Source organism: Monodelphis domestica, chromosome 2 (assembly GCF_027887165.1).
Source record: "Monodelphis domestica isolate mMonDom1 chromosome 2, mMonDom1.pri, whole genome shotgun sequence".
In the NCBI taxonomy this organism is placed as follows: Eukaryota; Metazoa; Chordata; class Mammalia; order Didelphimorphia; family Didelphidae; genus Monodelphis; species Monodelphis domestica.
The window spans coordinates 538,771,341-538,781,340 of NC_077228.1; the positions used below are offsets into that span (position 1 = coordinate 538,771,341).

Genomic DNA, 10,000 nt, shown 5'->3' on the forward strand with positions numbered 1-10,000 from the left:
AGATGCTCCGAGGAGGGACCCTGAGGACACCGGCCAGGACCGCGGAGGAGGTCCCCGGCTGACGGAGAGCAAGAAGCCCCCGCGCCGGGCCACCCTCCTGCTTTGGACCCTCCCTGAGCTCCGGCCATCCGCTTGCTCTGCCTGGACGTTCGCGAACCCCCTCCCGCTTCCCAAAGGCTCTCGCCGCTTCTCTTACCTGCAGGGGACGTCAGAGGAGAACGGGGCCGTCCCTGCCCTGGACGCCGGAGCTGCAAGAGAGAGAAACAGGAGCGTGAGAGGCGCCCGAGCCTCCCGGGACAGCCCGCTTCCAGGCAGGACCTGCGTTGGCTCTTGGGTGACACGACTAGGAATGAGGTCGAGGCCCCTTTCTCGGACCTCAGCTGAACAGAGGGTCCTGCATGCCTGCGATGGCACGGCACGCCGAGGGCATCCACTCAGCAGCACCTCGAGGGAACAGAGGAATAGAAAAGGTCCGAGAAGCACAGGAAGAATCGTTGGAACTGATGCAAAAAGCAGGAAGCAGCCCCAGGAACAGAGCGCAAGAGGAAAGAGAAATAAAGCCGACACGTGGGGCCGAGAAGATGTCATCATGCCGTTCCCGTCTTTGCTCCTCGAGATGGCGGTGCGGCCTGGCCAGGTGGGCTGCTCTGACTTAATTCTAAAATTTTACTCTGTAGAAGGGCAGGCAGGGATGCCGATATGTGAAATGACCAAAAGGTCTCAGTGAAAACTTTAAACTCAAACACTAGAGAGCTGTGTGGTAGGCTGGAATGAGAGCTGGCTGGGGCATGAAAGGATCTGGGTTCAAATCCCCCTCTGATGCTTCCTGTACATATGACCTTAGAAAGTCAGTTTGCCTCAGTTTCCTCATCTAGAAAATGAGGATTGGACGTCTAGAAGTCCCTTCTGGATCCACGAGCCTAAGAAATCATTTGAAAAACAAACAAAAACACCAAGAGGAGGATCTCAGGTGATGTCAGCTCTAAGAACAACAACAACAACAACAACAATAGTTGGGTGGTATGAAGGAGCCCGGAGCTTCCCAGAGCACCAGATCCCAAGTCAGAAAGTCTTAAGTAAACATTTGGCTTCAGATACTTTCTGGCTGTTAAGTGACCCTGGACAAGTTACTTAACCTGTTTGCCTCCTTCTCCCCATCTCGTAAAACGGGCATATCAACAGCACCTGGTTCCCCAATAAAAGCCCTTAGCAAAGCACTTTGCAACCCCCTAAGGACTGCAGAAACGCTCCGAGTTATTATTGTTGTTTTTCATTTGATCCTCGGAATATCGCCAGATCCCCCCCCCCCCCCGTCTCCCCAGGACCTTAGGGAGCAGGGCTTGGCCCTTTCCCAGGCACCTTCCCCCCCTCCTCCCCCTCTTCCTCCTCCTCCTCCTCCTCCTCCTCTGCCTCCTTCTCTGCTTCCTCTGCCTCCTCTTCCCTAAAAGCTGCCAGTAAGATCTCTGCCCTTTAGAAGCCTCTGATGACTCATTCTCGGAGAAGGAGCATCCCAGAAAGGAAAATCCACCCATCCAGCGTCCAGGAATCTCTGGGGCTGGGGAAGGGGGAGAATGACCAGACCGGTGTCTAAAGTTTCCCTCTCCAAAGGCACCTCCTGAATGCCCGGCTGAAAAGAAAAGAACAAAAAGCCAAAACCAAAGTCCAACCCAACCCCGTGAAACCTGGGGCTGTGCCATGGGGGAGTCCAAGAAGTCGGAGCCAAAGACGGGTCCAGGGGAGGGCAGCGTTGGGCAACGGGGGCCCCTGGAGCAGCCAAGCTCTGACCGCAGCTCTGAAGGCAGACAGACAATCCCACATTGGAAAGGCAGAGAGCCTTCCTCTGGGTCCCGGCTGGACAAGGGAAGCCTTATTCTCTTGGCTGGCTCTAGTTTCCTTTGGGCTCGCGATCCCGCTGGGGGGATGCTTATCAGTGGCTTCCACAACAAAGGTGGCGGGCTCAGATCGGAACGACACAGACACCCGCTGCCGGGCTCCCTGCTTCCTCCCAACCTGCTCAGTAACGCGAGTGCTTAATGCTGGATTTGGGGGGCAGAAGATCCTGGGGCAGGGTGAAAGGTATGGCTGGTTTGGACTGCGGTTCCTGCTGCCATTACTAACTAGACGGTGTGCCGTGTTTGGCGAGCCATTTCCATTCCCGGGGTCTCCATTTTCCCCTCTGCCAATGGACGCGATCAGACAAGATGGCCCCAGAAGACACTAGTCTATGATCTCGCGCCTTTGAAGGTCTCAAGGTATTCCCTGTGGACAAGGTAGAGAGCTGCAGGCCTGGCCGGATTGTTCAGCTCTGGTTTGATGTCAGCTTAGAGGGTGGGCCCTTGGGTGGCCCTCTGCCACTTGGACAAAGGCACAGGGGCTCCCTTAGGAGATCTGTCCAGGAGAAACCTGGGGAGGTGACCAGAAGCCAAGAGGCCTGAGCCCTGGATGAAGCTAAGAAGGAAGCGTCCCGGAGACATGTAGAGGCCACCCTCCACCCAGAAAGTCAGCCTCACCAACCCCAGAATGGGGAGGTGGTATCACTGGGCTCGGGTCAGACGTCGTCTGGGGTTCTGGGCACCCAGGCTAAGAGGGGCCCCGGGGAGGTGCGAGTTCCCAGGCTGCAATCCAGGAGGGCAGCCAAGAGCATTCGAGCAGAGACCTGCCCTGCTCAGGATATTCAGTACATTCAGGGGGAGTGAAGTGGCTCAGTGGGGAGAGGCCCAGGCATAGAGATGGAAAGTCCTGGGTTCAAATCTGTCCTCAGACACGTGCAAGCTGTGTGACCTTGGGGAAGTCACTTGACCCTCATGGCCCTTTAGCAATACATGGTTATTGATTCTAAGACAGGAGACAGGTTTAAAAAAAATGGTTATTGCCTTGATCACGAGCTGCATGATCAATGGCAGACAAAGCCAAAGGTGCCCTCACAATGCCTCATCTATTTCATTAATGTGGCCATAGTCTCCCACTTTGTAATTAGCTCATGGGAAGAAAGCCCCAGCCTTAGAGGCTGAGTCCCTCAGCTCCTAACATCTCGTGCACTGGAACGTCCAGGACTTGAAGGATCTCGGATCAGGGGCCAGTGGGGACAAGGAGCTTCCGGAGTCTCCAATGCCAACAGCACTTGGTCTTTATTCAAAGCCCTTCAAGACTCGGAAGAGCTGCTGGGTGGCGAAGTGCATGGAACGCCAGTCCTTGAGTCACAAAGTTCAAATCTGGCCTCAGGCACTAGCTGTGGAGATTTGACCAGGAGAAACCTGGGGGAGTGCTTTGCTGGGCAAACCACTTAGCCCTGTTTGCCTCAGTTTCCTCATCTGTAAAATGAGCTAGAGAAGGAAATGGCCAACCACTCCAGCATCTCTGCCAAGAAAACCCCCAATGGGGCGTCATGAGGAGTCAGCCACAACTGAAAAGTAACTGAATAAGGCACAAGTTGGCTCTGGCTTAACTTGCCAGCTTAGTCCGCATTCATTCCCCAACAAGTCTTCTGTCTGCTTTTACAAACAGTGCGATGTGGCATTGGGCTCGCCTCCATCCTCACCTCCTCTCTCAAACTGGCTGGAGCAGTTTAAAAGGTGTCACAGGGGCAACAAGATGATACTTCCTGGCTGGGTGACCCTGGGCAAGTCACTTAACCCCCAAAGCCTAGTCCTTACCTCTCTTCTGCCTTAGAACCAATACTCAGTACAGAAGGGGAGGGGGGGGTCCCAGAAGGGATGTCAGGGGCCATCTTATCATCTTGGTGACTTCCCCAACATTTCCTCCCTTCCCTTGTCTGTATCTTCTCTGGTAGAAGGTACTCTCTTTAAGGATAGGGTTGGTCTAGACCTCCCCACCGACCTACTCAACTTGGGATGTGCCCCTTTAGCTTCCTCTCCTCTTCCCCAGAACCAGGTCAGCTCCATCCCATCAACATTCAGCTAATACCCCTCCCTCCCTCCCCAACCTAGTGTTCATATCTCAGCACATAGTGGAATGGTCAGAAAAGGAATCTAGGATTCTTCCCTCACCAGGGAGACCAAGGGGAGCAGACAGTTCACCCCTGGGTCCAGGGATGGCCTGAATGAATTGATGGATGGGTGGATGGATGGTTGGATAGGTGGATGAATGGATGGACGAGTGAATGGATGGGTGAATGGGTGGATGGATGGATGGATGGATGGATGAATGGATGGATGGGTGGATGGTTGGATGGGTGGATGAAAGGATGGATGAGTGAATGGATGGATGAATGGGTGGATGGATGGATGGATGGATGGATGGAGTGATGGATGGATGGTGGATGAATGAATGGATGGACGAGTGAATGGATGGATGAGTGAATGGATGGATGAATGGGTGGATGGATGGATAGATGGATGAATGAATGGATAGATGGATGAACGGGTGGGTGGGTGGATGGATGGATGGATGGATGGATGGATGGATGGATGGATGGGTGGATGGTTGGATTGGGTGGATGAAAGGATGGACGAGTGAATGGATGGATGAATGGGTAGGTGGATGGATGGTGGATGAATGGATGGATGAGTGAATGGATGGATGGATGAGTGAATGGATGGATGAGTGAATGGATGGATGAACGGGTGGGTGGATGAATGGATGGATGGATGGATAGATGGATGGGACACCAAATTTGGGGTCTGAAAGAAAGTAGGGAGGGGATCCTATTCTTCTGCTACTAAGTGAATGTTAGGGAGAGGGGAAAAGGGACCATCAAAGGCTCTCTGACAAATCCAGAAGCCAAATAGACAAATAAAAACAATATTCACAGCAAATTAATAACAATAACAGAAAATAAGAAAAATAGCATTTACATAGTGCTTTCAGATCTGCAAATTATTCTCTGCTGATTTTTTGGGGTGTCGACACTCATCTTGTGCCCTCCTTATACACATCTTCTCCATTCCAGCCTCTGGCTGCCCAGCATGGGGGAGAAGAGATTAGAGGAAGCTTCATTTAAGCAGCTCCACCCTGGTCTTCCTTCTTTCCTGTGGCATTCCATTCTGACTCCTGCCAGTCTGACTCAGCCTTGTTGAAAAAGCACCCAGGGGAGAAACAGAGGGTGACTCCAGGGGATGAGACTGTCAGCGCCAGCAAGAAGGTGTTGATGGTCTTTTCCTTTAATGCAGCTTAAGAAAGAGCCTTGGCAGGTGCCAACCCCTGGGGAATCTGGGAAATGTCAAGTCATCTCCCTGACGCCAGAGATCCTCCATGCTAGGCAGCTAAAGCAACCAGAGATGGACATTACAGAAGCAGCTGAATTTATTGAAAATGACACACACACACGCAGTACACACACGCATGCACATGCACACTCCTACCTAATAATTGTTCCTAGAGGAGCTGAGGATTTGCTGCCCTGCCTACATGAGCAAGGACACTGTGACGAAGGCACCAGGGCATTGGAGTGTAGCTTAGACTGAACCCAGAAGAAATTTTTACATTTAGAAAAACATCGTACTCTTGGACAAATGAGTACGCAAGCCACTTGCTTTGATTTGGAAACAGAGGACTTGGGTTTGAATCTTAACTCTGCTACTTTCATTAGAGACCGCTTGAACAAGTTTCTCTACATCTTTCAGCCTCAACTGACCTGTCTGTAAAACGAGGAGGGTAACCCAGATGAGTTGTGCATTGAAGAGCCTATGTCCTGGGCAGCTAAGTGGTTCAATGGATAGAGGAGCGAAGTCTGAGTTTAAGTCTGGCCTCAGACCCTTCCTAGCTGGGTGACCCTGGGCAAGTCACTTAACCCTAATGGTCTAGCCCTTAGGATTCTTCTGTCTTGGAACTATACATAGAATGGATCCAAAGGCAGGAAGAAAGATTTTAAAAGAGATCCCATGATCCTCTGTTTCTCTCGATGGAAGCTGAGGGAGATTTGTCTTCAAGGGGGCCATGAAGGTCATTCAAGCATTTCCAAGGCTGCCATGGGCAAAAGGGATTGTGCTTGGTGCAGAGAGCCCAGTACAAAGCCCTGTTGAAAGATGCCAGGAGGCAGATGTGGACTTGCCTTTAGGAAAGAAAAGACTACAAAAACCTTCCTAGGAATGAGAGTTGTTTCCTCGGGAAGCGAAGCTCATCTCCTCCACCTTGTCTTCCCAAGGTCTTGGGGCTGAGGGGAGATGAGGCTGTTGAGGGGTTTCCTGATCAGGGCTGTGGGGCAGACAGACTGTCCTACCTCTGGGGTCCTTCCAGCTGCCATTTTGTGGCTGTGCAATGGGGAACACCCTCAGGGTAGTTTTCTTCCTTTTTTTCCCCAACCATCACTAAGTATCAGTTCCAAGGCAGAAGAATGGTAAGGGCTAGGGAAGTGGGGTCAAATGACTTGCCCAGGGTCACCCAGCCAGGAGGGCTCTGAGACCAGATTTGTCTGCACAGTTGTTTGATTTTCTAGGGATTGCCATGGATCTCTGTCCATCCACTCATTTTCCTTCCATTCCACCAGAAGAAGCAGCTGCCGGAGTCTTTAAACGCACAGGTTAAATGACTCGCTAATCTACGGCACCCGGGGAAAAGCGGAAACAGGGATATTGGCTGTGGCCAAACTCGCTCTTGGTCAGCAGGCTGTGGTGGCCAGGTCTGCTCTAAATGACCCCCTGGTGAGTCTGAATCCTCTGCAGGAGGCCACAGGCTCCCCTTAATGACAGCTGCTGACAGCTATGTTGATGTTTGCCTTCTTGATGAGCAACCATCAATTAGAAATGCAGGGTCAGAGGAAGCAGATACTCCCTGGGCTTACCCGTCCTGGTGGTGGAGTCCCCCCTCCCTGTTGCCAATAAACTGGGTTGTCCAGAAGTACTTCTGACCTGTGCTGATGGTCCTGGTTTGGTTAGAACCTTGCACACAGCACCATGGGTCAGGGTGTGCTGGCACATGCCCGAGGGGGCTGCTCCCTTCCCCCTCTCCACACATGCCTGAGGACATTCCTCTCATCTCCCGCCCCTCTCCCAGCAGCCCAATGGGAGCACTTCCTCCCTCCTGTCTGGGACAGCGGCTCGCTTGCAGCTCGAAGGTTCCATTTGGGCACTCCATTTCTAAGGTCTCTAAAAGGTTCGCCATCACTGCCCAATTAAGCCACTGTTTTCCAACCTCTCCAGGGATGCAGCTTTCAGTGACAAAATCTGGTTTTCCTATATGGTGCAGCCCTGGTACCGGTGCGTCAGCCAAGTCCAATGAGTGATGACCCAACGAGAAAGAAAGTTGGGGCGTGGATGGGGAGGACCTACATAAACACAAACCAGCTCCAATTGAGCGGCAGGAAGGGGGCAGCCGGCTTCTAATGCTGGGCTTCTCCAGAGCCGTAGCACTCACTTCATGAGTTCAGCCTTGCCTTGGTCCTCTAGGGCTTGGCTTCCCATCACACATCCTTATTCTCTTAAGCCCTTCGGTTAATCTAGAGATCACTCCCCCCCCCCTTTTCCCTATCGCCCCTGGCACCCACAGGGAGGATGCGGTCTCCTAGGACCCCCGGATCTTTTTTGGAGCTCCTGCTCCTCCCACAAGGGCAAGAAATCACAAATGGATGTGCTGTCGGTCTGTCTGACATGCAGGGTAACCTTTCCAGAACGAAGGGAACTCCCATCTTAGAATGTTCCCAGGTGGGAAGCAGGAAGGGCTAGGCAAAAGGGGCCGAGGGAACTCCCCGAGGGAGAGAGCACAGAGCCTGCAGGGTGGCTTGCTCAGGGGAGCCAGAGGTGAGCTTGCTCCTAGATTCTAAGGGAGGGAGGAGGAGCCGACCTGCACAGACATATGTCTGCAGTGACTGGACTAGACCGAGCTGCTGCATCATGGCCATCTCCCCTCCGAGAGCTCCATCCCCATGGCGGGGGGGGGGGGGGGGGCTGCTCTTGGGCAGACTTGGGTCTGAGGGGTGGGCACGGCGGAGAAGGGCACCCACCACTGCACCCCGCAGAGCCGCCGCAGAGAGAGGAGAGGAGAGGCGGGATTTGTTGGGGCTTTCAGGGCTCGCGGGGTGCGGGTGGGGGTGGGGGGCTCCCGAGTCCTGCCTGGGAGTGAGAATCTCCTCCCACCTCTCTGTCATGGAAGTAAAAACAGACAAATCATCCAGCTGGAGCTGGGGAAGGCCGGTGAGGCACGGAACAAACAAGAACGCTGATAAGCTTGACATTTGGCAGCCCTGCCTGGGAGCTCGGCTCACTCTCAGGATGCTACGCTTGCTAAGGTGTGTAACTATGGATTCTGCCATCTGCCAGGCCCTTCAGAAGGGGGCGTCACGTCCATTTAGAGGCACCGTGGCTCCGAGTTCAAGTCTCTGCTCTGGGAGCACTCAGCCTGCCTCTCCAAGAAATGAGACGGGTAACTTGGTGAGCTGCGGCTTCCCGTCTGACATCTCGGACCCTGCCGGGCTCCCTTTTCCCTGTCTTTTCTTTAAACCCTTCCTGCTCGCTCTGAAGAAGGGAGAACCCCGAGATGACCAGCCAGACCAGAAAAGGGCAGCCCGGGCTATGGCCAGGGATATCGCTGGAGCCGTGTGCCCTCCCTCCTTCCCCATGCACAGGGCGAGACCCCAGCCAGCTTTCTCTGCCTCAGAATCGCCAGAGACCTCGGGGACCAAGCCCGCGCGGAACACGCATGTCCTGCGGCAAGTTCTCCCAGAGTGGTCATCCAGCCGTGGCTTGAAGGCCTCGGGCAAGGGGGCAGCTAGGTGGCTCAGTGGATAGGGAGCCAGGCTGGAGAGAAAAGATCCTGGGTTCAAATCTGGCGTCAGATACTCCTAGCTGGGCAAGTCACTCGGCTACCACTGCCTTATGACTCTTCAGTCATGGAGCCAATGCACAGTACTGATTCTGAGATGGAAGGTGATGGTTTAAAAAAAAGAATAAAAACAGGAATTTCATTAAATTACAGCAACTATCTCTATAGTGCTTTATGGTCTGCAAAGTGCTTTATAAACATTATCTCATTGAAGCTAACCAATAACCAAGGAAGATAGGTGGTAGTACTACATCCATTTTACAGATGAGGAAACTGAGGCAGCAAAGGTTAGGGGAGTTGGTCAGGGTCACACAGCTAGCAGATTTTGAATTCTGGTCTCCCTGACCCTGCTACACAAGTTCTATCCACTCGATCACTCAGCTGTCTGTGGAGACGTATTTTGAAGGCACTTCAGTGGCCACCTAAGTCCAACCCACAGGGGAGCAATAGTCTCTGCACCACTTCTTTGATGGGGCCACTAAGTGGTGTCAAAGTTAGAAGGCTAGATGTGGAGTCAGAATTCCTGGCCTGGCTCCCTGTCCCTGTGTGACTCGGTTTCCCAATCTGTAAAACGAGGGGCTGGCCCTCCTTTGGCTCTGCACCTTTGGTTTTACAGTCATCCAGTCTTTGCTCAAGAACTTCCGAGAATGAAGAGGCTTCCCTGTGTCCCAAGGCATGGCTACAGGGCTGGTGGGGTCCGCTCTGTCCTACAGAAAGCAGGAAGTCTAGTCCTCTACCGGCCATCCCGGTGCACGAGGTTGCCCTTCGCCAGAGATCCCCTTCCTCCTCCTCCTCCTCCTCCTCCTCCTTCTCCCCACCTCCATGGGCTCCAGGGCCCACCACTCTCTCCCGCCGTCCAGGAGGGCGCTTGTCTATGGAGGGAGGAGGGGATGAGCAGAGCCAGGGCGCTGTCCTGGGAGCACGTCTCCTCCTCCTCTCCCCGGGCTCCTATCGGCTCTGTCCAAGCCTCAGCTGTGGACGGGAGAGTCCTGCAGGACCCCCGAAGACCACGCGGGCACCTCAGAGACTCAGTGTACCAGGAGAAAAATGGGTGCTCTTGCCCTGTCCCCACCTGACTGTGGATTCCCTCAGTACAGGGGCGGCGAGGATGTGTGTATGAGCACGCCAGGAGAGGAGGAGGAGGGACTTCTCTAACCCCTCCCCTCCGGGGGGCCGGACATCCCGTCAGAGGGCGCCTGCGGTGTGACTGGACTCCTTTTGCCCTTTGCTCCAGGACAGCGGAGGGAGACGATCAAAATCCTTGGGCCACTTTCTGCTCCCATCC

General features: G+C 53.7%; 1 protein-coding gene across 2 annotated transcripts in view; it reads right to left on the reverse strand.

The window, feature by feature from the left end:
• The window catches only part of SH3BP4 (SH3 domain binding protein 4), a 115,918-nt gene that overhangs the window by 66,982 nt on the left and 38,936 nt on the right, over positions 1 to 10,000 (reverse strand). Inside the window, exon 2 of one of the 2 annotated variants that reach the window (XM_001366682.4) lies at positions 197 to 248. The exons of the other annotated variant lie outside the window; for it this stretch is intronic. The gene's annotated coding sequence lies outside the window, so the exon portion shown is untranslated. The remainder of the gene's footprint in view (positions 1 to 196; positions 249 to 10,000) is intronic. 2 annotated transcript variants of the gene reach the window in all.